Source organism: Erithacus rubecula (assembly GCF_903797595.1).
Source record: "Erithacus rubecula genome assembly, chromosome: 26".
In the NCBI taxonomy this organism is placed as follows: domain Eukaryota; kingdom Metazoa; phylum Chordata; class Aves; order Passeriformes; family Muscicapidae; genus Erithacus; species Erithacus rubecula.
In genome coordinates this window covers 6,095,317-6,121,812 of record NC_136678.1, presented here as the reverse complement: position 1 = coordinate 6,121,812, position 26,496 = coordinate 6,095,317, and the positions used below count along the sequence as shown (strand labels likewise).

Genomic DNA, 26,496 nt, shown 5'->3' with positions numbered 1-26,496 from the left:
TGCCTGCCCCACAGCTCAGGGAGCAGCCCCTGCCAGGAGCAGATCAATAATTGATCCTGCAGGGATTCCTGCCCAGCTCAGCCTTCCCCTGCCTGCAATCCCTGGGGAGCACAAGAGGATCAGCGTGCACACGATGCACTTGGCAGATAAAAATAACTGCTGGGGTGAATGCATTCAGCTCTTTATGCAAAGCACCTCGTGCAGGGCTCTGTTTGCACTGCTGGTAGAATGTGTGTTGAAATATCCATGGCCTTGATGTCTCACATTCACAGGAAAGGCTTTGGCAGCCAAAAATCCCTCCCACCCCAAGGCTCAAACAGCAGGCACATTAACCTGTTTATTCCTCCGTTAGGAGCCCCTTCCCCAGGACAGCCCCACTTTGGGGTCTCCCTCTTTCCCCCAGGATACCTGAGTGTCCTGGCAATGCAGTCCTGGGGAGGAGCAGGGTGAGGGAGCAGGGACAGAGCCAGGGGTGCCAGCTGCCCACAGCCAGGGCAGTGACACCCACCAGGGGACACTGCCACCTCCCCCTGACATTTCCTGGGGCTTCACTCCCAGGATCTTCTCCTTGGGGCTGTCACCAAACGTGACACAGCCACAAAGCAGCAGAGACTGCTTCTGACAGCTCACCTAAAAGAAATATGAGGGGAAATGGATTCAAATAAAGGAAGAAATGAGGTGACAGAAGGGGCTTTATTTGATAGAAGGGATTGTAAAGTGGGATGTCTGATAGGGCTCGTTAATCATCATCTGCAAAGAGGGAGAAGCTTTCATTTAGAACCATGGAATTGCTAAGGTTGGAAATGGCCTTTGAGATCAGCCAGCCTGGCAGTGGAAGCAGCAGCAGCAGCAGCAGCAGCAGCAGCAGCAGCAGCAGCAGCAGCAGCAGCAGCAGCAGCAGAGCAGCAGAGCAGGTATTAGCAGCAGTATCAGCAGTATCAGCAGTACCAGCAGCAGCTATCAGCAGTATCAGCAGCAGGTATCAGCAGTATCAGCAGCAGTATCAGCAGTATCAGCAGTATCAGCAGCAGGTATCAGCAGCAGGTATCAGCAGTATCAGCAGTATCAGCAGTATCAGCAGTATCAGCAGCAGGTATCAGCAGTATCAGCAGCAATATCAGCAGTATCAGCAGTATCAGCAGCAGGTATCAGCAGCAGTATCAGCAGCAGTATCAGCAGGTATCAGCAGCAGGTATCAGCAGTATCAGCAGCAATATCAGCAGCAATATCAGCAGTATCAGCAGTATCAGCAGCAGTATCAGCAGTATCAGCAGCAGTATCAGCAATATCAGCAGCAGGTATCAGCAATATCAGCAGTATCAGCAGCAGTATCAGCAGTATCAGCAGCAGGTATCAGCAATATCAGCAATATCAGCAGTATCAGCAGCAGTATCAGCAGCAGGTATCAGCAATATCAGCAGTATCAGCAGTATCAGCAGTATCAGCAGCAGTATCAGCAGTATCAGCAGCAGCTCCTCCAGGATAACCCAGCAGAGTGGGTGCCCAGAGCAGCAGTGACCCCCCAGTGCCCAGGGAGCTGGCACAGCTCTGGGTTCATCTCCCACTCAGTGTTTGCAGGCACCTGCCTTTGCCCCGACTGAAGGATGCTCAGAAAGCTCCCAACAAATCCCACCCCAGCCCAGTTAAAAGTTTTCCTGAGTTTTAGACCAGGCTCTGACTCAAAGCAGGCTGCACAGAGGGAAAAAAAAAATTTAAAAAAAAAAGGTATTTTGACATGTTTTGACCAATTTTGCTCTTGCCACAAAGTGCTTTTTTGTTCTGACATCCAGAGGAGGAATTGTTCTGTCTCCACTCCAAAGGGATGTCATTAATTCAGGCATCTGTGTTATAAATGTGTGCTTTGCTGATATGTTCTGTGTGTCTTTCAAAGCCAAGTCTCTCCCTTCTCATGGTTCTGCAGCACAACAACTCTCACAGTCTGGAGCAATGCACCATTGAGGAAAATAATTATCCAAAAAGTAATTAAATTAATTGACCAGGGAAGTGCTTATGTGAGAGTGTGGGGATAATTAAAACTAACACATGTTTTGATGATTTCCAGCTCAGGGGCACGAGGGTGCCTTTGCAGCACCCAGGTCTGGGGTGATGGAAGAGCTGGGGACAGCCCTGGGTCCTGTTTCCTCATGCCAGGGGATGTCCCAGAGCCCTGGGGATGCCCCAGTGTCCTGTCAGTGCCCTGGGGATGTCCCAGTGTCCCAGGGGATGTCCCAGTGCCCCATCAGTGCCCTGGAGATGTCACTGCCCAGCTCTGGGAGCAGCACAAGTCCAGAGTGTGAACCAAGTTTGCTTGGATGGACATAAACCCACAGAACAAAGATCATCTGAGCAGGAGTAAGATGGATGGAGAGTCTTAATTAACTGTTTCTTGTGTCATATTCTTAATAATTTGGTTGCTGTTCCTGCAGTCTGTTACAAGCTCCATTCCATTCACTCTCCTCAAGGGCATTTCTCCCTCTCCTGCTCAGCCTCCCTCCTGCCAAAGATAAATTGCCTGATGGGGTACGTTGATCCTACACAAATGGAGCTTGCTTTGAACTTGTGGTGATAAGTGGCAGCAGACAGGAGGTTTTTCTGTTGTTTATCTTTGTACTGATACGGCATGAAATAAAAATGGGTGTCTCTGCTGGCTGAGCTGCATCCATCAGCTGAGCAGATTAGAAAATACCACTCTACTTACAGAAACAAAAGGAACTAAACTGGAACACTTTAGAATAGACTTTTAGTTCTTTGATGTGTGCATTTAATATTGATGTGCTGATGTGATCAGTTCCAAAATTTAATCTTTTCCAGTAGATCAAAACCAAGCTCCCAGTTCTATTCACGGGATGGTTTTGGGCTGGAAGGAACCTCAAAGCTCATCTCTGAGCTGATGTCTTTGAGGAACAGTGGATGAGAGTCCCTGTGTCCTACACCTGCCGTGGCTTTAGACCGTCCCCTCTCTCCAAAACCCCCTCCCTCCAAATTATTATAATTTTGAAATTAAGGGGCTCTCAGGCAAAGAGATGGGAATTAGGAATAACAGTTCTTTACTAGGAAAATTAAAATAGCAATGCAGTATTACACAGAACAATCCCAACCCTGCCAGAGTCAGAATCCAAGCTGGCATAGTCAGTCAGTCAGGGTGGTGGCACAGTCCCATTCCATGGTGCTGCATCCTCCTGCAGGGGCAGATGTGGCTCAGCTGGAGCAGTGCTCCTGGAGAAGGTGCAGTTTCCTCTGGAGCTCCAGGGATTATGTGGAAAGGTCTGGCTTTCCTCTGGAATCCAGTGGGAAAGGTGCTCTGGTGTTCCAAATCTCAGTTTTTCTCTGGGTAGGAAAGGCTTGGCTCCTCCCCCTGGGTGGAACATCTCCCAGTGGGATGATGGAATTTTATCAGTCATGCACTGGGACTCACTGGCCATGAACAGGAGATATCTCCTGGAGGGAGGACGGGCTGTGGGAAGATAAAGATGATTGCCCAGCTGGTTTAAAGATGGCCCATTAGCAGATAATGTGTGCCAGGAGATAGAGATCACTGCCACACCCAGTTTTAAACAATGGCCCATTAACAGGAGATATCTCCCACAGGGATAGGACTCTCTGCCACACCCAGTTTGTAACAATGGCCCATTAACAGGTGATACCTCCTGGATGAAGGGTGGGTCATGGGAAAGGTAAAGATGATTGCCCAGCTGGTTTAAAGATGGCCCATTAGCAGAGAATGTGTGCCAGGAGATCAGGGTCACTGCCCCACCGGGGTGCAGCAGATGGAGACAGGATCCACATTTCTGGTCACACCAACCCAAGACGCTGCCCCTGCCAAGGGCTCCTCCTGCAGGGGCTGAGCCACCCCCAGATCCCACAATGGGGCTGAGCCACCCCCAGAACCCCCAATGGGGCTGAGCCACCCCCAGATCCCACAATGGGGCTGCTGCCCTGGCTGGGGACCCCAGAACCAATCCCACAGCCACAGCAGCTCCAGTGCTTTAGGGCTGATGTGGCTGTGATCTCTTAATTAACACGAACTTTAAAAAGCACTTAATGCCTATGATAAGAAAGCATTGAAACTGAATGCACTAACTCAATAACAGCATAACCTACTTTCTTCCAAACAAGAAAGCAGGGAATTATTAGACATCAATGCATCATTCGCTAATGAGTTGTAATTCTGTATTAATTTACCAACTAGCTGATTAGATATGAGAGATTTACAAAACATATTAGAGGTTGTGGTTCCAGAAAACCAGCTCAACATCAGGGGAAAAAAGTCATTAAGTTTTTCTCTGTGAAACTGAGAAAAATCTGTGCACCTGAAATTATTAATTAGTTGACGTTAAAGTAAAATTCATTAGGAAACAGACTGAACTGACAGATTTTAACACTGGAAATAACAAAGGCAAGAGCACAAACATTCCAGTGCAGTGCCCAGGAGAACAATGAAAGCATTGCCAGGTTTGGGCATGGAATATTTCTGTAAATTCTGTGTACTGGCTCTGTTTGTGTCCAAGGATCAGCTTGAGTCTTATCAACCTCATCCCTAATTTTAAAAAAATCCACAACAACCCAATAATTTTCCAATGACATTTCAAAGCTGCCTATTTGGGATATTTGACTGCAGAGAAAGATCTGTGCACTCAGTGAAAACAGGCTTCCCACCACACCTCTCCAGTGTATATATATATATATATTACATATATAATATATGAAATATATTATATATTTTATATATATATATAAAATATATTATAAGTTTTATATATATATTGTATATATACAAATTTTCCTGGCTGTTGTTTGCTCCTTTAATTCATCATCTCAGCCCTACCCTGAAGCCAGGCAGGCATTTCCAGAGGGTGGGAAGAGCTCAGTGTGCACTGGGAGAGAATTCCCTGGTGCTGCTGAAGCTCAGGTATTCCTCTCACTACTTTAAACATCTCCTGCTTTATTTTTTAGTTTCTATTTCTGGATTCCTTTGAGCACGTTGGATTTCTGTCCCTGGGAAAGGGCTGTGATCACACTGAAATACTGCACATATCTCCAGTCTGTCACAACTCACACATCAGGGAGAAGTGTCGCTGTGTTAATTTTAGGAATAAGATCAGTAATTTTTCTGTTACACATTCCCTGCTTGTTTTGCCAGTTGCAGCACAAACTCTGATATATTGACAATTTAGAAATGCAGTCTATAGACATAAAGATTCATCTCCCACTTTTGAAGGAAAGTGATGTTAGATTTTCTCAGGATCTGTCTGATTATATTGTGTACAAAGCAAATGTGAGTTTGTCAATTGTTTCTTTGGTGTCAGAAAAATGGCTGAGGGATTCCACACCTTCCCTACTTTAGAAACCACCTTGAAAATTGCATGTTTTCTATGAGCTGAGTTGTGACAAAATGTTAAATGCAAGTAAGAAAAAAACCACCACGAATGAATTGAACTAAAGTGAACTGAACTTAATCTTAAAACTATTTGTGTGAGCAAGAAGACACAGAAATTGTCCCATGAAATGTGTTAGTCCCAACAGTTCCTGGCAATGGCAGCAAGAGGAAAAATTCAGGTGAATTCTGTGGGTGGGAAGGGAGAGTGCAGAGAGGCCTCGAGCAGACGTGACATTTCCACAGTGAGAAGTGTCTCACTTTGCTGAGACTTGAAATAACCAAGAAGAAAGAACTGATATAAAAAGCTCGAGCATATCTGGAACAGCTGCAACATCAGGAGGGAAAATAGCACCGGGGGCTGGGTTATTGTTGCCCTGGACTGTGAAGTATTTTTGTATTTCTGTGTTTCTGTATTTCTGTATTTTTCTGTATTTCTGTATTTCTGTATTTCTGTATTTCTGTATTTCAGTATTTCTGTATTTCTGTATTTCTGTATTTCTGTATTTTTCTGTATTTCTATATTTCTGTATTTCTGTTTTTCTGTATTTTTCTGTATTTCTGTCCCCAGAGCTGAGCACCTACATCCATCCATTAAATCCTGAGTGAGAGATGCCCACAGAAGTGCCTAGGGGACAGAAAAAAACTCCCACACCAGCTCAGAGCCCAGGAGCCCCCAGTTTCTGATTCCATTTACATTCTCCATTGCAAAGAGAGGCTCTGCCTTTATTGGCAGACACCTGTCCTTCACACCAGGACATAAAGCTATTAACAAAATTAATATTTGAAAATGACAGTATTTCCTGGCTACATCCATTACATTTAAATAACAAGCCAGAAATGGATTTTTTTTCTTAGTACATTAAGTCCTGAAGTCTTCCTGAGAGGTTCCAGAGCCAGAGTTGGAATTTGGGGGGAACCACGTGGGCAGTGATGCAGCAGCCCCCCTGCACGAGGGGGTCACATCCATGCTGGGGTGAAAACATTTCAATTAATTGTTTTTATATATTTTTCACACCAGGTCCCAGATTTTTTAAGTAAGTTACACAATTTCTGGATTAATGCTTTTAATGGGGATCACCCAAAGCCATTTGCTGGGTAGGAAGGGATGGGAGTTGGGGGAGTTGAATAAACACCTGATGTTCAAGTTTCACTTCAGTAAATGATTTGTGTGCATAAATAACATGGGAGCTGTCAATAAAACCATCCTCAAATTCTGTCAGATAGAGGAGTAATTATGGTTTGTGCTTGTTACAAGCAAAGTGAAACGTCAGCTGAGCTCACACAAAAACAAACACCTGATTCCATTGAAGATTAATGCTAATGTGCCAAATTGCCAGCCTAAACCTAATTGCTCTTTTTTATCTCCTTCAGTGATGAGAAGCAGCCACAGAAGTGGTTCTGGTGACCTTGGATTTGCACAGCTTGTCCCAGCAAACGCACAGCTTTTATTTCTGACTCAGAAACTTCCCTGGGAGCTGCAGGACCCAGGACCCCTCCCAGGTTCCCCCCTGCTCTGCAGAGCTCAGCCTGAGGATCCATCCACCCATCATGGATCCATCTCAACCCCACTGACCAAGGGAACCCTCTCTGTGACAGCCTAAACCCAAAATTTGCACTTCTTGAAAGACAACCTGGCTGCTTTCCCTTCCCCATTTGTGTTTTCCAACAATGCACTTGCAGGACTGGAAAACATCACCCAGCTCCCTCCCATCTCCATGGCAACCTGCTGCTCTGATGGAAACCTCCCAAAACCTGTGACTGCAGGGGCTTTGCACAAATTGTCACTCCCAAAGGGGTCTGTGGTGCTGGGTGGGCACAGCCTGGTGTGGGGGGACTCTCTGAGCCCTTCAGGAGGAGTCAGAGTGCAGGGATTGAATTAAAGCCTCTGGATGCTCTGAAGTGCATGAAGCCGCTCAGACATGGAGCAGATGTCTAAGGAGAAGTGAGTCAGTAAGTTTAGTGTGAGCTCTAATGCATTCAGGGATGAAAGGTTTGGATTCCAGACTGAAGTGTGAGTTCCAGTGAAGGCTGGAAAACACACTGATGTTTTCAGTGGAGGCCCCAGGACTGTGGCTGCAGACAGGGTTTAGACATAACAGAGCTGTGGTGAGAATATTGCTGACATTTTTCAGATGGAACAGGACAGGCTGTATGTGCATTATAAACATAACCTGGAATTGCAGTAGGTGAAGGAGTGTGGTCTGAGTTTGTGTCTCAGCTTCTTGGGAAGATCCTGTATAAGAGCTGGTACTGGGGACAGTTGGTGCTTTTTGCCATCTGCTTTTGCCACTGTTTTTCTGCTGGCTTTGGAGACTGATGTGCTCTGTAATAAATGACATTCTCAGCAACCATGAGCTGCTTCGCTTGTGTAAGATAACCTGACAAAGTTGGAGCCCAGAGCCCCAGAGGTCAGTAGCCTGGTCTGGCCCTTCCTTTGTCCTGCAGACACAGCCCAGTCCATTTCATTTTCCATTTGTTTCCATTTTCATTTCCATTTGTTCAGGGTCACAATCACTGAGTGGCTCCATGAGCCCACGGGAGGGGGGCAGAACAAACCCCTCCTGCAGCCCCAGCCAGAGAAAGCTGCAGCACATCTGCCCAACAGCTGCAGCACATCTGCCCAACAGCTGCAACACATCTGTCCAACAGCAGCACGTCTGTCCAACAGCAGCAGCACATCTGCCCAAGAGCAGCAGCACATCTGTCCAACAGCAGCACATCTGTCCAAGAGCAGCACATCTGTCCAACAGCAGCACATCTGTCCAACAGCAGCAGCACATCTGCCCAACAGCTGCAACACATCTGTCCAACAGCAGCACGTCTGTCCAACAGCAGCAGCACATCTGCCCAAGAGCAGCACGTCTGTCCAACAGCAGCAGCACATCTGCCCAACAGCTGCAGCACATCTGCCCAACTGCAGCACATCTGCCCAACAGCAGCAGCACATCTGCCCAACAGCTGCTGCACATCTGTCCAACAGCAGCACATCTGCCCAACAGCTGCAGCACATCTGTCCAACAGCTGCTTCTCCCACCCCAAACCCTGCTCCACGGACCAGCCCTGCCTGCACAGGGAGGAAAGAGCTCAGGGATGTCCCTGCTCAGCTCCTGGGCTGGAGCTGGCCCAGAACCAGGGGAGGAGGGAATTTCCTCCTTTGTGTTCTCCTGCACGAGGGGCAGAGCTGCTCAGCAGAGCTGAAACCCTGCCCAAAGCCCAGCCTGAGCTCCAGACACTGCTCTGGGTGCCTTTCATCTGCTCCAACACCAGCACACCTCTAGAAGTGTCAGTGAGTTTTGGAAATGCAGTTTCTGGCGGGATGTGTGCAGCTGCACCTCTCTCACCACGGAGGGACACGAGTGGGGACACGGCCAAACCTCCCCAGCAGCTAATGATCCTCAAAGCCCAACATTTCTACCTTGTTAATTGGATTTTTCTGGCTTCAGCTTAAATCTATTAGGTCTTTTTGTGCCTTTCTCTGGAGAAAAAGCCTTTCAGGTCCTGGAGCTCCCTCCCTCCAAAAGTCCTTATCCATCCAAATTAAGTTACAAGCTTCTTTTTGATAAGATAAGCAGACCGAGCTCCTTAAGTCTATCACTGTAAAATATTCTCTGCAGCCCTTAATCATTCTTTATTAATCTTTTCAGCTCAGTGACATGGCAGCAGAAAGGTAAAATAAATAATAAATCCTGGAATGAGCAGGGAAAGAGAGAGGAGATGCAGACACACATGATCTCCTGGGATTTCACAAAGTTCCCACTGCTGTGGAAAACGTGAATAGTTCATTCTGATCCCCAAACCAGGCCCTGTTTGAGCCCAGCTGCTCCAGGAGGGAACCTGGGCTGGGCAGGGCAGGGATGGGGCAGAGAGGGGAGCAGGAGCCCTGTGCCCACAGACTGGGAATTATTGCTCCTTCCTGCTCCTTCCTGCTCCTTCCTGCTCCATTCTGCTCCTTCCTGCTCCTTATAGCTCCTTTCTCCTCCTTTCTCCTCCTTTCTCCTCCTTTCTCCTCCTTCCTGCTCCTTCCTTCTCCTTCCTTCTCCTTTCTGCTCCATTCTGTTCCTTCCTGCTCCTTTCTGCTCCATTGGCATGTAGGAAAACGTGGCCAGAGCAATTCCTGCCTCCTACGAACCCTTCCCCTGATTTTGGATAGCCAGCACCAGTTAATGCCTGAAATTCTCATTTCATTTTTGGAAACTGGTTCCCTCACATGTGACAGTGCCACTGGCAGTGCCATCTGTCATATCACTGACCCTTTCACTCCATTCATTTATAATTTAATTGTCAGCTCAATTTGATCCAATATGTCTCGATTGAAACCATTTGCATTAAAAATAACACATCCTTCTCCTTTTATTCCCTGGATTGTGGCAGGTATTGCTCGAAAATTCAATTGGTGCCAGCCAAGAGCTGCTGATTAATTAATAAAAAAATGGCTAATAAGGGAAGAAACCATGGGCCTGGATGGAAATCCCTGATGAAAAATGGATCTGGGTGAGGAGCTTGGAACTCAGGAATTCTCATTTTCACTTTTTCATGAGGATGGAGGCGAAGGCCCAGCCTGGCCATGGGTGGGATTCACATCCCAAAATCAGCTGACACACACATACATGGTACTGATACAGGAGTGAGTCCTGATCCTGATTAATAGATTGTAATTAATTCTCAGAAGAATCCTTGCCTGGGAACTTTATTAAATCCCATTAAGACTAATGAATTGTTGTTGTTCCCTAATTATATAGTTGTTTCTAGTTTAATGAACTGTATATTAATTGACTTATAGAAGAGAGATTTTTACTTTCAGGATGGAAATACATTAAATAAGAGATATATATTCCTGCTAATGGCATCACTTGTCAGTTACAATCTCTCTTAATGAATCTGTTGGAAAATCCTGTCCTTTGGAATGCAGATTTTGCTTGTTTTGTTAGCTAAAGAGGCAACAAAAGGCCCAAAATTAAGTGTGTTCTATGTTTTATGTATAGCTGATATTTTTCCTCCTAATAATTCGATTTCTCATTGCAGAACAAGATCCCCAGGCCTCTGCAGGCGGCTGAATGCTTCTGAGTGGAGCAGTGCCACGAAGGAAAGCAGAACAGGGCAGGATGGGAGCCCCAGGAGAGGTTTGATCTGCACAGGGTGAATCTCCTGAGGGTGTTTTGTAGGGCAAAACAGATTCACTCCTAAAATAGGAGCTGCTTGAGAAGTGAGAGCTGCTACTGCTTTAAAAAAGTCATCATCTCAAATGCTAATACACATAATCTTCAAGCACACCACAGATTAATTTCAGTACAGAGATTATGTTAATGCACAAGAAAAGGAGTGGTGGCATTGAGTTAGAGCAAGGATTTTTCATTGCAGCCAGTCCTTGGCAGCAGCAGCAAGGGCTGACTGTCTCTGAGGCTCTGACTGAGCAGAGATTGCCACAGGGAGAGCAGCAGGTTTGGCCCTGGGTGCTGCTTGGTCTGGTGTGGCCTGAGCTGCTGCAGTGCTGGGGTTGGATGGGGCAGGAGGGATCCAGAGCACTGGAGGGGCAGGTCTGTGCCCCTGCCCCCTCGGGGGCTCTGCAGCACAGCCCCCCTTGCCCTGCAGGGGCTGGGGACCCTGGGGCTGCTCCACCCACAGTTCCCATCCTAAACAGCTCTGGGGTCTCCGGGCACAGCTGTGAGCCAGAGGGAGCAGCCAGGCTCCTGCACATCACCCCAAAAATATGGAAATTCTGGAGCCAGAGGGAGCAGCCAGGCTCCTGCACACCCCAAAACTCTGGAGATGCTGGATCACTGTTCAGAGAGCAGCCAGGCTCCTGCACACCCCAAAACTCTGGAGATGCTGGATCACTGTTCAGAGAGCAGGCAGGCTCCTGCACATGCCCTGAGGGTCTGAGGTGCTGGAGCCAGCCCAGGCAGTGCCACCCCAGGAGCCTGGCTGGAGTCACTGGGAGGGACAGGAGGCTGCTGAGAGCTGTGCCAGTGGTGGGAGCTGGGGGTTGCCTGCTCCATCCTCCCTCTGGGGAGCCTGCAGGGAGGCAAAGAGCACAAACACCGAACCAGCAGCGGCCAAACCCTGGGTCTTTGCACATTAGCCTGCCAGGGCAGGCATCATCATCTCCATTTATTTCATTTAATCTTTTAAGTGCACAAATGTGAAATGGTTCTGTAAGCACTGAGAGGATAAATGAGGTTAAAACATTCGTGGGCAGTGGAATCAAGTGAGGCTTAGGTTGGTGGTTTGTACATTCTGTCATTTCTGCTGGAACCATCTCTGGCAATCAGATTGAAGCACTTCAGACCTTGGTGGCAGAGCTTCTGTGGAAATGTCTCTGCTTTTAGGGAAATCCTGCCCTTCATCACAGAGGAGCTGCAGAGGGAAGATAAAAGGGAATAAACACCCCTCACTTTGGGGTAATTGCACTGGAATCAGGAGGGAGCTGCAGGTTTGAAGGGAGGATGATTTCAGCAGAAATGGGCAAACAGTGCTGGGGCCAGGGGAAGGCAGCACAGCTCAGGGCTGGGCTGGAACAGGGGAAGGAACCAGGATGGAGCAGGGGAAGGAACCAGGATGGAACAGGGGAAGGAACCAGGATGGAACAGGAGGGGAAGGAGCCCAGGATGGAACAGGGGAAGGAACCAGGATGGAACAGGGGAAGGAATCAGGATGGAACAGGGGAAGGAACCAGGATGGAACAGGAGGGGAAGGAGCCCAGGATGGAACAGGGGGAGAGCCCAGGCTGCAGCTCCTCTTCCTCCAGCCCCTGCTGGTCCCAGCCCTCCACCAACCTTCAGCTCACGTACTTTAATTCATTTCATTTGCCATCTTGATGTAAATTTATAGGATGAGAACTAGGAATAATTTAGCACTAGGAGAGGAAAAGATGAAACAAAAGCCTGGGAATCCTGGCAGTCTCTTTGAAAGCAAAGGAAATGTCACAACTCTCTTTTAACAGCGTCTTTGTTTTCGCAGGCAAATTACAAGTCCAGGTTCAGAAGTGTTTTTGTTCTGCCATTCTGCTGTGACAGTGTCTGCTGGCAGCCTCTAATTCATTCAGGAAAATCCACAAGAGCAGTGAAGAGGAGGAAATGACAGCAGCTGCTCTTCCCTCCCTGCCAGGCTGCAGCAGGCACTGACTTTCAGTGCAAAGGGGTTTTTGGGCTTCTTGCTGCCCCTCCTGGGGCTCCTGCCCGAGCTCTGGGTGTAGCTGCACTGAGGGGCAGCCCCTGTCCCTGCTCCTCCTGCTCTGACCAGCTCCTGGGAAAAGGCAAATGAGATGCACAATAATTAACACAGGAGATCTGGGCTGCTCCCCCAGCCAAGATTAATTCAATAGATTTTCAGAGCCCTCGGGGATATGGATTCTGGGAGTCTGATCTATGGTTATTATTCTTTTAAAGGAAAATAGATTTACCTAATTTACAATCAGTTCTGATGGTGGGAGGAGGAATGTAATTCTTTTTTTTTCCCTTTGATAAATATACTGCGACTTCTCTCTAATCCCTATTAATCTGATCTCCTAGGGAAAATTTTGCTGATCCATCATCTTGTGGCAGTTTTAATTCCCTGGTGCCTGCAGGGATGGGTTTGCTCAGACCCCTCCTGGCTCCAGAGGCTGCAGTAGCAGCCCTGGGGGCTCTGCTCCCCTGTGGGCAGAGGGTCTGGGGGCACTGCAGGGATTCCTGGAGTGTTCCCATGGGTTCCTGCAGCTCCCTGGGTGCAGACACATCCACACTGCCAGCAACAGCCACAACATCTGCTGCAAAAGAAATGCAGGACTAATTATACACGATGGAGGATTTGAAACTGCTGTTTTTAGCTTTGCCTTACAAAGATGTGATGGGTGCTCAGGGGTGGGAGCTGACCTGCAGAGCAGAACCCTGAGAGTTGCCAGGGCACAGAGGGAGGGCTGGAGGCACCTCCAGGAAATTCAGAGTTTAAAGAACAATAAAAAGGAGATGGACTCAGTTCTGGTGGCTGCCAAGAGAGCTCTAAATGCCCAGGGAAGAGAAATTGTTCAAGTGATGGGATTGCTGCCAGTGCCAGCCCTGAGCTGGGGGGGCTGCTCTGTGCCCAGGGCTGTGCCAGGGGGAGCAGCCTGTGCTCCCCACATCCCCACTGCTCTGGGAGAGGCCCAGGGATGCTGCTCTGTGCCCAGGGCTGTGCCCAGGATGCTGCTCTGTGCCCAAGGTGCTGCTCTGTGCCCAGGCTGCTGCTCTGTGCCCAGGGATGCTGCTCTGTGCCCAGAGCTGTGCCCAGGGTGCTGCTCTGTGCCCAAGGTGCTGCTCTGTGCCCAGCGTGCTGCTCTGTGCCCAGGGCTGTGCCCAGGATGCTGCTCTGTGCCCGGGGAAGAGGCAGCCACGTGCAATCAGAAGAAAAGCTGTTTTTCACACTTATTGCCCTTGAATTGGCAGAGGGAGACATCATGTTTTATATTAACTTCATAATAATTACAGTTATTACTGAATTCATGTATACCAACGAGGTTGCAGCTCCCTAGGAAAGCTCATAATATTATTAAGAGAGATGCCAGTCCATTGGCAGTATCATGTAACAAGCTAATTCCAACATTCTGATATTAGACAGCACACCTCCAAAAATGCATGGAATTGTGCCTGGTCTCTGGGATCAGTGGCAGTGACACAACTGGCACGCACAGAACTGTCCTTTGGAAAAAAATGCTTTATAAAGCACAAGCAGCACAGCCCAAGAACAGCAATAACTGCTGCCTTTAAAATTTAAAGCAGAGAGAATAAATCTAAAGACTTTTCATAGAGGGCAATGCTGTGAGAAATGAAGGAATTGCAGCTAGCTGTGGGAAACCAATGGGAAGGAAGATTTTGTCTGTAAGAGAAATTAAGGAACTCACCCAGCCTCTTCCCATCCTTTCCACACGATTAATTGCAGAGATTTAATTTCTCTGGGCATGTGTTCGCATCGGCAAACAAACTTTTCCATCAGATTAGAAGAGGTGACCCATCTCCAGAGCAGCTGTTGTTGCTGCTTAAAGTTCCTTTAGCGAGGCTAAAGGAGTCAGGAAAGGTCAGGGCTGCAGCAGGAGCCCGGGGGGACGCAGCTGCTGCTGGGGATCCTGCACAGGGGAGAGGAGTTTGTGCTGGGGAGGCAGGATGGGGCAGCTCCACCCCATCCCTTCCCATCCCATCCCATCCCATCCCATCCCATCCCATCCCATCCCATCCCATCCCATCCCATCCCATCCCATCCTATCCCAAATCCCACCCCATCCCAAATCCCATCCCAAATCCCACCCCATCCCATCCCTGCACAAGCTCAGCCTGGCCTGTGACCCCCCCGTGTTCCTGCTGTAAATCTGATTTTTGAGCAGTGAATGGCTCCCCTGGCCCAGCCCTGCAGAGCAGGGAAAGCAGAGAGCAGCTCCATTGCAATTTCCTCTGTAATGTCAGGCTACAGCTGCACACACATCTTTTACAAAAATTAAATTGCTATTAAACTTTCTGCCCATCTTTGTAAATTAACCTCTCTTTCATCTCAGCTTTTGATTTAGCAGGAAATAATTTTTGGAGCACTTTCCAGACTCCTTCCATTAGGCGTTTGGGCTGTGGTCAATCAGGCTGAGTTAATTACCTGCCTAACCAGATCCTGCTGCTGTGCAAACTGGGGCTCATCCGAGCTGGGAATGGGAATTTCCTCCCACTCCAGCCACACTTTGTGCTGCATTTTCCCAGTGCAGATCTTGGGAACCAGCCTGGGCTGGAGGGTGACCAGGGACCCCCCCCACAGTCAGCCCCAAACCAGCCCAGCCTGCACCAGCCAAGTGCAAAATCAGCCCCAAAGTTCCTTTTTAACCTTTTTCACCTGCAGGTGCTGCCCCCAGTCAGGCCAGGCTTGTCCAGGCCAGGTGAACCCTCATTTATCCAACTGAGAGATCAACTGGGAACCTTCATGCACGACTTGCAGAGCTGACAAAAACACCTGCAGGGCTGGGAAATCAGTTCTGCCTCATTAGAAAAGAAATTGCATCCCAGTGAAAAGCAGGGTGTGAAGAGGAGTGAAGTGCAGGAAATGCAGGGACAGAGACACCCCGAACCCCTCAGCACCTGCAGGAGCTGCACTCGCTCCCAGAGGGAGCTGAGAGCTCCAGGGCAGAGAATTAACTGTGCAGACCTTTAGAATTGCATCTCCTTGGTGGATTAGAGCTTGAGGAATTGCAGGTGCAGCAATGCAGGGACACATTTTCCACTGACACTTGGAAAAGTCAGGATACCCTTCAAACACTCCCCTCCCCTTCTGTTTGGCTGCGGCTGTTTTTAAAATTTTAATGGCCTAAACTGCAAAATATTTAATAAATCTGGGAAAGGCTGTGTTAGCACATCTCCAGCTTTATCTTGTTTAGCTGAAAAATGTGCACTTCATAATTACTTACATAATTACTCATGTATTGCTCGCAGGGTGGACTTGGAGGCAATTCCCTGCATTAATGTTTCTAGGATTCTATTCTTCCACAAGCAAATTCCATCTCATCCGCTCTGTGATTCAGGTTTTTCCAACAATTATTTATTAAAATTTTTTGGTTTTGGGGCTGTGTGCAGCTGGGTTTCCCAGCAGGTTTGGCAGCCCAGGGATGGTGCTGGGCAGGGGCAGGGGGGCTCTTCCCCCTTGCTGCAGTCTCTGATAAACCTGAGGGAACTGAGTCAGCCCTTGCTGGGCTGCGAAGTGAAATCAGGATAATGAAAGACATCCTGGAAATAGACAACGATGGTAAAATGATGCTTTGACACAGAGGCTGTGTGTGGTGGATGGGAAAATGAACACAGTGGATGATGGAGGAGCTGCTGGGGCTCCTGGGGTCCCCTCCTGTCCCTGTCCCTGTCCCCTGTCCCATGTCCCTGTCCCCTCTCCTGTCCCTGTCTCCTGTCCCCTGTCCCATCCCTGTCCCTGTCCCCTGTCCCATCCCTGTCCCCTGTCCCATCCCTGTCCCTGTCCCTGTCCCTGTCCCTGTCCCCTGTCCCTGTCCTGTCCCCCCCAGGATTTCCTGCCCAGCCCCCAGGACGTGCTGGGTGCTGCTGGCACAGAACAAGACCCCAGAGCAAGATTAATGCTCAGGGAACATCATCCTCGATTAAAAACAAAAGGTCTGAGCTGCTGCTGCTGCTGCAGGAGCCCCAGCACTGCATCAGGATCTATATTGTTTAATAATGCACATTAAATTCTTACAGACTTTTTTAAAAGCTGGCTCTGCTCTGTGCAGCACCGACATAAATCTACTGCCAGTGCAGGATAATCCTCCAACACTTTTAAACCATTCTTTATTCCTGCCACACATTTCCCTGCAGCCCCAGCAAAGGACCAGTGTTGTGCCACCATCCCAAAATCCTGACATCATTTCTGCTTCCAGGTCAGTTCGCAAAAGCTTGGCAAAAGGAGCACAAAGAACCCAGGGACAGCAAAGTTCCAGTGAGGCCAGAGGGGCACAAAGCCCAGCAGAGCTGAGCCACAACACTGGGAACACTTTAAACCAGCCTGGAAATTGTTGTGTTTTCTTTCCAAACTGAAGCCACACAATATTTCTTTATAATGTTTGTATTTTGTTGATTTTTATCCTTAGCAAAACACTGGTTTGTTTTTCAGGGTTTAGTATTAGTTTCAAAGTAAATCTTATTAATATTTAAAATGAAAAGCTATTTCAGGCCTTAAAACGCAGATGCTGCATTTAATAAACAACAATAGTAAATGTTTTGATTTTCTGGGAAATGTTTTATGTACTGAAACCCTTTGACAAATGCCAGGTGAATTTACCAGCACTTGCCACTGATTCAGACCTGCATCTTTTCCAGCGAGTGGAACGTTCAGCCGCGATGTTGTCCCAGCCCGAGCGCTGGTCCTGCGCCTGGGGGAATTTGGCTGGGTGTGAGTAACAATGCGGCACCGGCAGGATCGATAAATCTCCAATTTCTCCTGCCTCCCGCTCGGCTCCGGGCGGAGCAGCTGCGGCACCTCCGCCCCTCAGCCAGAGAGAGACCGAGAGGGAGAGGGAGAGAGGGAGAGGGAGAGAGGGAGAGAGAGAGAGGGAGAGACTGAGAGGGAGAGGGAGAGAGGGAGAGAGGGAGAGAGGGAGAGACAGAGAGGGAGAGAGGGAGAGGGAGAGGGAGAGAGGGAGAGACAGAGAGAGAGAGAGAGAGAGAGGGAGAGGGAGAGAGGGAGAGACAGAGAGGGAGAGGGAGAGAGGGAGAGAGAGGGAGAGAGGGAGAGGGAGAGAGAGGGAGAGACAGAGAGGGAGAGGGAGAGAGGGAGAGAGAGGGAGAGAGGGAGAGACCGAGAGGGAGAGAAGGGGGAGAGAGGGAGAGACCGAGAGAGGGAGAGGGAGAGACCGACCCCCTGGGGATGGGGGACTCGGGGATGGGGAACCCAAAGATACCCTGAGGATGGGGGAACCTTGGGGATGAGGGGACCAGAGATGCCCTGGGGATGGGGGGACCAGGGCAATGAGAACATGTTCACAGAGTTCAGGAATCAGAAAGTTGGTAAAGACCTACAAGATCATCAGATCCAGCCTTTGACTGAGCCCCAACACGCCCAATAAATGATCAATAATAATAAATAATAACAATTCAGCATCCCCTGAGCCAAGGGGAGATGCCAGCAGCGATTTCTGTCCAGCACAGGAGGGTCAGGATGGGGCAATGCTGAGAGGGCTCTGAGGAGCTTTGGCACAGAATGTTTGGGTGATGGATCCGCTGGGGTTGGTAACTGTGGACTCACTTTGGAACGTGCTCTTTCTGCCTCTGATGACTAATTATCAGCATCTAATGAGAGCCTGTGGTCTCCCAGTCAGGCAGAGGGTGATGCTTCAGTGCTGCTGGGGCTGCCCACATGCAAGGCTGGAGGTTCCTTTATTGCCCTGTTTAGCTGTTTTTATCTGCCTTGAGTAGAAAATACTCTGCTTTAAAAATACAGCGTGGCTTCTTGGATTTCCTGAATAGATTTATAATTATCTCCAAATTGGACACGCTCAGCTCTGCCCCAGTAATTGCCAGGCACTGTCCTTGCAGGAAGTGCAGCCTTGGCAGTTGCACTGGGCTCCTGGATGCAGGAAATGAGGATAAATCAGAGCAGGCTCTGAGCAGCTCTGGGCTCAGGGCACACACGGCAGGTCTCAGCACTGGCTCGGGGGTTCTTCCCTCAGACCTGACCCCAGGAAAATTCAGGATTGCACTGGAGCAAAGAGTGGAGAGAAATCACAGCTCTCAGTGCAGCTGCACTGGCTTTTCCTCCCACAGCCCTGAAAGCACAGCAAGCTCCTGATCCCACAGAAACATTCCCTGAGGTGTTGCTGTGCCAGGAATTAACAAAACCTCTTGCACTTTGCTGAATACCCATCTCACACAACCAATAGTGTCCTTGTACAGGCATCACTTTCCTCCTAACACCCTTTTCCAAAAACACACTCAGTGTTTGTGCAGACACACAGAGAAACAGAGGAAGAGAGAACAGAAAGTTATCAGACCTCATCTTAAAATTCTGAGTATTTGAGTCTTTCTACAGTTTTGGGTCAGGGCTGTGTCTCCCATCCCATTGATCCCATCCCGTCCCATTGATCCCATCCCATCCCATTGATCCCATCCCATCCCATCCCATCCCATTGATCCCATCCCATCCCATTGATCCCATCCCATTGATCCCATCCCATCCCATTGATCCCATCCCATCCCATTGATCCCATCCCATCCCATCCCATTGATCCCATCCCATCCCATCCCATCCCATCCCATCCCATCCCATCCCATCCCATCCCATAATCGTTAGCAGGTAATTCTGGCCCTGGTTCTTTCCTGGAACAGATCCCACAGTCCCACATCACACCAGGGTCACAGCCCAGCTTCCTCTGGTCTCCCTGTGCTTTTCTCAGCTCCTCCCAAATTCCAGATCTAGTTTTTGTGATCTAAGGTTTAATCCTCCAGTGCAAATGGATCACAGGAGCTGTTTTCATGCCAGGTTTAGGAATAATTTGTGTAATTTTTGTAACTTTGGAGAATGTTGTTAGCTTGTCCTCAAAAGGAATTGAGCAAAATAACTACAAAGTAGAACAAAATAGCATCAGCAAGCTTTAATTCTGCAAAACCTGGGGAATTACAGCCCCTCTGTTTGAACAGCACTCAGTGCTGTCACATTAAACACACTGCCAAAGGAAAGGTTTTCTGAGAACAAATCAGAAAAGAATCATCTGAAACAAACGTGTCTGGGTTGAGGCTGGTGCAGAGCCCCTCTCAGTCCCTGGCTGGAGCCCAGTTTAAAATCCAGATTTCCTGGGGCTGGGGTCCCCCAGAGCCAGTCCCTGGCTGGATCCCAGTTTAAAATCCAGATTTCCTGGGGCTGGGGTCCCCCAGAGCCAGTCCCTGGGCAGCACTCAGTGCTCTTTGCTCCCTGGCACTGGCAGCCCTTGGTGCCTTGTCCTCGAGGATTTGCCAGCAGGGCTGAGTGCTCAGCCTGCTCCCTGTCCCTGCCAGGGCTGAGACCCCCAGCCCCCCCAGAATCAGCCCCCAGGAGAGCAGCAATCCCAGAAGTCAGCCAGCAGATCTCCCCCCACCTTGGCCTGCATGTTTGAGTGCTTTAGATGATTTAGCTGCTCAGGGAAGGATTATTTCTGAGCCTCCCTCTGCCAAAAAACCTAAGCCCTATCAAATGGAAATCAGAATCTATTCTTTGGATCAGCAGCCTGGATCAGGGCTCAGGTGGAAAGCAGGTCACATAAAATCAGACCTTTCATGAATATTTATCTTGCTTTTCATGGAGCTTTACATCTGAGGGTCTGATCTGAGCCCACCGGGTGTCTGCAGAGTGCTGCCTGTTTCCAGCCCTAACTCAGCCAGGGAACAGGGCACACTCCCATTTGGATCTTTATTATACAGATAATAGGTAATAAATGAATTCCTGTCTTTCTGCCACCATCTGCCATAGCAATAAAGGAATTTTCAGCCCCGAATTCTGGTCACCTGTGCCATCCCTCCAGGATGAGCTCACCCTGCTCCTCAGCTCCTCAGGCAGGGGAAGGTCGTGTCCCTTCAAGGGGCTTTGCAGAAATTTGACTGTGGGAAAGGCTCTTCAAGACTTTGAGACAAAGAGGAATTTCAGCTGCCTCCATTTCTGCCCTCAATAGAAATAAAGAGAATAATAGATAGAATAGAATAAATAGAAATAAAGAGCTGCTGCTCTCAGTGTGAGAAACTGGGCAACGAGACCTCCAGACACGGATTGAGCCATTCCATCTAGAGCAGAGCCATTGTTTGGATGGAACTCCATCCAAAGGCTGGACTGGCTGGGCCATTCCAATATTTGCTCCATTTTCCTGTATTTCCTGTTTAACTGCTGCACTGTCCTGCTCTGTGCTGGGCTTTGCACGTTCTCCCCGTACACAGGGCTGGGAAATGCATCATCTGAGCATCCAGCTACAGCAATAAAGGTTATCTCATCTAATTGAAAAAAGGGCTGGTGTAACTCATTCCTGGTGAGCAATGTGGGTTTTCATTACAGAGGATTTCCTGGTCAGAAACAGGAGCACAGTGATTTGGGAAAATCCCATTCTTTGGATTTGCTCCTCCCCCAGTGCAAACCCAGAATTACCAGTGCTCGTGGCGTGTTTGCTGTCAGCAGCCCCAGTTCTGCTCCACAAGACACCCCCAAATGTCTGCAGGGGCCTCCCCCCTGCAGCACAGGAACCCTCATCCAGCACCAGGGAATTCTGCATTTTGGGGATGTGACACGTTTTCCCAACAAGCCTGACAGTTGAGTCTTTCTACACCAAGAACAAGAGCACCTCCTGCTCAGAGAGATGTTTGCATAAATATCCCTTTTGAGCTCCTTGAGAGGCTTAGATGAGAGATTTTCCATTCATGAAGAGCTTCCTTCAGCTCTGGACTACCCAAAATATGAACTGAATTTGGTTTCAAGCCATCAGCCACTGCTGCTGCTGTGAGCAAGTTTAAATTAATGCATTACCAAAAGCTCCCTTTCTCTCTCAAAGGTCTGTGCTGAGGATTAAGATCTGAATTCCAGGTTAGCCCTTAATGACACACAGATGCACCTTCCCTTCAGCTGGGAGACTTCATCCTGCTAGAGCAAGGCAGAAATAATGGTCTTACTAGATCCAATATTAAAAAAAAATCAGATTAAGCTTGAATTCTAGTTATAGAATTTGTCTGCAGGTAAAGTTATTTTTAATCCGTTCCAAGATAAAGGAATAAATTTATTTCTGCCTATTAGAATCCTCACATGCAGAGAGGAGTTTGGCATGATAAATTGGTTTGAGGCCAAAAAACCTCTTAGGGGTTTTTCCTCAGCAGTGAGTGGGGAGCATCTCCTGAGCATTAGGAAATACTGGGAGAATCCTGTCCATGTCTGGAGCTCCAGGCTCACCTGGTGGATGAACATGGACAATCTCACTCCCAATTTCTTCTCCCTTCCCCCATATGTAATAATAATAAAAAGGAATGATGATAGTACAGGACTCATTCCCCAGACAATAGCCAGGCAGGCTGTACATTGCTTTATGGCTGTTGACTTGATTTAAAATGCACTCTTAAAAATGAGAGAACAACTCCTTAAATTTGCACTGAATGTATAGTTCCCCAGACCTGATTTACTGGTTATGAGCCACCAAAAAACTGCAATTCCAATTTATGGTGCTGTCAACTGTGGCAGCAAAACCCTGGGGATCACTGAGCTCTGGTGATCAGTGCAAAGCTGATAATCTGTTTATTTATGATTATTATTTGATGATAATAGATATAATTTATATATTATAAAGATAATTTAACGCTGACCATCCAGAGGGGAGCAGTGATGGTTTGGGGCTGGGGTCAGAGCAGGGCTGGCTCCCCCCTCAGCTCAGCTCCCACCTGCCTGGGCAGAGCTCAGGAGGGGCTCAGGGCAGAGATCCTGGGCAAGGAGCAACGTGCAGACCCTGCCCGGGCTGCCAGAGACACAAAGGGGAATGGGGACAGGGACAGGGGACAGGGACAGGGACAGGGAATAGGGACAGGGGACAGGGACAGGGGACAGGGACAGGGACAGGGGACAGGGACACAGGGACAGGGACAGGGACAGGGGACAGGGAATAGGGAGAGAGGACAGGGAATAGGGGACAGGGACAGGGACAGGGACAGGGGACAGGGACAGGGATAGGGGACAGGGGACAGGGACAGGGACAGGGACAGGGACAGGGACAGGGGACAGGGACAGGGGACAGGGGACAGGGACAGGGACAGGGACAGGGACAGGGGACAGGGAATAGGGAGAGAGGACAGGGAATAGGGGACAGGGACAGGGACAGGGACAGGGACAGGGACAGGGGACAGGGACAGGGACAGGGACAGGGACAGGGGACAGGGACAGGGGACATTCAATATTCTGGTTTTCCTTATAAGAAAGCCAACAAAATTTTTATCCAAATCCAATTTTTGTCCTTTTTTTCTGCCTCAAAAAATAAAAAGTCAGATTTGTCCTGGGGAAGAGCATTCCCAGCCCTAAAGCAGACACTGCATTTTCTTTACAGGACACACACAAGGAAGGGGCTTGAACTCCTGATTTTGCCAGGCCTGGATATAAACACAGGAGAAAATCTAAGGGAAAATAATTAAGTGAACTATATTTAATATTGATATTTAACCCTGATAGCTCATCCCATAATTTCTCTGGTTACATGGCTTAACACCAGCAGCTTCTACTTGTCAGTAGTCCAATGAGGAAAAGTTGTTCAAAAAGTTTTAATAAAAGCTGTAATTGGGGCAGTAGAATCTAAGGAGTTTTCTTAGAAAAGAGAGAGAAGGGAAAGGCAGAATGAGAGAGCAAAAGGAAAAGAGGGAAAGAAGAGAGAGTTAAAGAGAGAAGAGAGAGAAAGAAACAGAGAAAATATATCGATAAAAAAAGCAAGACAGAAGAAGGAATATTTTCACTTCAGACTCTCTGCAGCAAGCTTGCTTTTGACTTTCATATTCTATTTAAAAATACAAAATTGGGAGCATTGAAAGAGAGTTCCCAAATTAGCTTTTTAATAGAGATGGGAAGTTAAAAGGGGCCGAGTCATGGGGGAAAAGCAATTGAGAATCACAGGCAGGGCAGCAGCAGAGTGAGGCCAGAGCACGCCCCAGAGAGGAGCCAGCAAGTTCTGTGAAGTGGTGACACTGTAAATCACAGAAAAATCTCTTATACCAGCAAAAGCCAAATGACATTTCTGGTTCTGCTTTCTTCTGAGCATCTGCAGAGGGAAAGAGCAAGTGGAGATATGGGGAGGCTTCAAAAGTGGAAAGCAGTTCTGAAGACATCTAATAAAGATCCAGGATGTTTTGATATGTTCGAATTCTCACAGCCACTGAAAGTTTCTCAGAGAAGTTTTAGGATTCACTTGGCACGTTGATGTGTCCAGCACAGAACTGTGAATATCTGAAATCTGGAGATGCTCTGTGTGTGCTTGAGCTCGCTGGCTGCTCTGCTCACACTGCACTGCAGATCACAAATGTTACTGGGGGAGCTTGGGCTTGGGGAGGGTCACTCAGCACCTGACATCCAGAAATTACTGTTATTTTTTTTTATAATTGCACTGAATTATCAGAAATCAGACCCTGAATTGGATGGATCAGGCTGAGGTTCAGTTGTATCTTAGGAAAAATTTCACCACAAGTGTGGTGAAGCACTGGAACAGCTGCCCAGAGAAGTGGTGGAATCACCATCCTGGAAATGCTCCAAAAATCAGTTTGGCACTTTGTGATATGGTTTGGTGTCTGGGGGGATTCAGGCAGGCTGCACTTCATGATCTTGGAGGTCTTTTCCAACCTGAATAATTCCATGCTCAGGGGGCTGGTTTCAGAGTTTCCAGAAACAGATCATTGATTTGTTGAAATGTTGAGGATTTGGATGTCCTTCCCTATTTTTATTTGCTTTTTTTTTCCCTGTAAAGTCTTGGTTTTGGAACTCTGGGAAGAAAGACACCTGGAAAGTGGCTGCTGGTCACTGCTGGCTGTACCAAGTCCCTGCTTCCTTTATTTTACCAGAGGCACATCAGACCCCCCAGCACACACAGTGATGCACCTGAGGAGCAGCTCCTGCCCCGACAGTGCAACCCCTGCAGTCCCTGGACCCCTCCTCACACAGCCCCACCCCCCTTGTGCTGCCCTCTGCCCCGGGGGTCCCACACCCCTCTCCCCCGCCCGTCCCTCTCTCCATCCTCTCTCCATCCCTCTCTCCATCCCTGCCCATCCCTCTCTCCATCCTCTCTCCATCCTCTCTCCATCCTCTCTCCATCCTCTCTCCATTCCTGCCCATCCCTCTCTCCATCCCTCTCTCCATCCCTCTCTCCATCCCTCTCTCCATCCCTCTCTCCATCCTCTCTCCATCCCTGCCCATCCCTCTCTCCATCCCTCTCTCCATCCCTGCCCATCCCTCTCTCCATCCCTCTCTCCATCCCTCTCTCCATCCCTCTCTCCATCCCTGCCCATCCCTCTCTCCATCCCTCTCTCCATCCTCTCTCCATCCTCTCTCCATCCCTCTCTCCATCCTCTCTCCATCCCTGCCCATCCCTCTCTCCATCCCTGCCCATCCCTCTCTCCATCCCTCTCTCCATCCTCTCTCCATCCTCTCTCCATCCCTCTCTCCATCCCTCTCTCCATCCCTGCCCATCCCTCTCTCCATCCTCTCTCCATCCTCTCTCCATCCTCTCTCCATCCTCTCTCCATTTCCTGCCCTATCCCTCTCTCCATCCCTCTCTCCATCCCTCTCTCCATCCCTCTCTCCATCCCTCTCTCCATCCCTCTCTCCATCCCTGCCCATCCCTCTCTCCATCCCTCTCTCCATCCCTGCCCATCCCTCTCTCCATCCCTCTCTCCATCCCTCTCTCCATCCCTCTCTCCATCCCTGCCCATCCCTCTCTCCATCCCTCTCTCCATCCTCTCTCCATCCTCTCTCCATCCCTCTCTCCATCCTCTCTCCATCCCTGCCCATCCCTCTCTCCATCCCTGCCCATCCCTCTCTCCATCCCTCTCTCCATCCTCTCTCCATCCTCTCTCCATCCCTCTCTCCATCCTCTCTCCATCCTCTCTCCATCCTCTCTCCGTCCCAGCCGCGCCCGGCGCCGCTCGCTCGGGGTGACACCTGCCGGCGGCTCCGCGGGCGGGCGGCGGGCGGGGACGGGCCGAGTGCGGGAGCCCCCGCCGCCCCCCGCCCGCGCCGCCGCCGCTCCGCGCGGATCTTCCCCGGCCCCGAGCACATCCCCCGCCCGATCGCCGCTGCTCGCCGGCCCCGAGCCCATCGCCGCTCCCCGCCGCGCGGTGCCTCCGCTCCCCGCCGCTCCGCGTCCATCCCCATCCATCCCCATCGCTCCACGTCTCTTTCCATCTCTTCCCCGCGCCCGACCGCTCCCCATCGCTCCCCATCCATCCTCATCTTTCTCCATCTCTCCCCATCCATCCCCATCCATCCCCATCTCTTCCCATCTCTCCCCATCGCTCCCGACCGCGCCCCACCGCTTCCCACCGCTCCCCATCCATCCCCACCGCTCCCCATCCATCCCCACCGCTCCCCATCCATTCCCATCCATCCCCACCGCTCCCCATCCATCCCCACCGCTCCCCATCCATCCCCACCGCTCCCCATCCATCCCCACCGCTCCCCACCGCTCCCCATCCATCCCCACCGCTCCCCATCGCTCTCCATCGCTCCCCGTCTCTCTCCGCCGCCGCCCCGCGCCCGCGCACTCGGCGCAGCCCCGCGCTCCGCTCCCGGCAGCCGCATGGCCGCGGAGGCACCGGGCGGGCGGCCACGGCCGGGAGCGCCCTGCGGAGGTGAGGGGGGTCCGCCGGGGGGCGGGGGGCGGAGAGGGAGCGGCCCCGGGGCTGCGGGGGGCACGGGGGCAGTGGCCCGGGGGTGTGCGGGGGACACCGGGACACCGGCCCGGGGGTGCGGGGACACGGGGACAGCGGCGCGGGGTTTCACCTGCGGGCGGGGCGGGGGCAGCGCAGGCAGCGGCGCCCCCGGCCGCTCCCACCCCCGCGCCCCTCCCGCCCCTCGCCGCTGCCGGCCCGTGTGCCAGCCCCGCATGCCAGCCCCGCACGGTCCGTGCCAGCCCCGCACGGCCCGTGCCAGCCCCGCGCTGCCGGCGATAAGCG

The 26,496-nt window shown here is 49.9% G+C and overlaps 1 protein-coding gene across 1 annotated transcript in view; it reads right to left on the bottom strand.

Moving 5' to 3' along the window:
- Positions 1–1,862: 1,862 nt before the first annotated feature.
- Positions 1,863–26,496, bottom strand: part of RAP1A (RAP1A, member of RAS oncogene family) — a 188,524-nt gene continuing 163,890 nt past the window's right edge. The window contains exon 10 of the transcript XR_013776877.1: positions 1,863–1,874. The gene's annotated coding sequence lies outside the window, so the exon portion shown is untranslated. The remainder of the gene's footprint in view (positions 1,875–26,496) is intronic.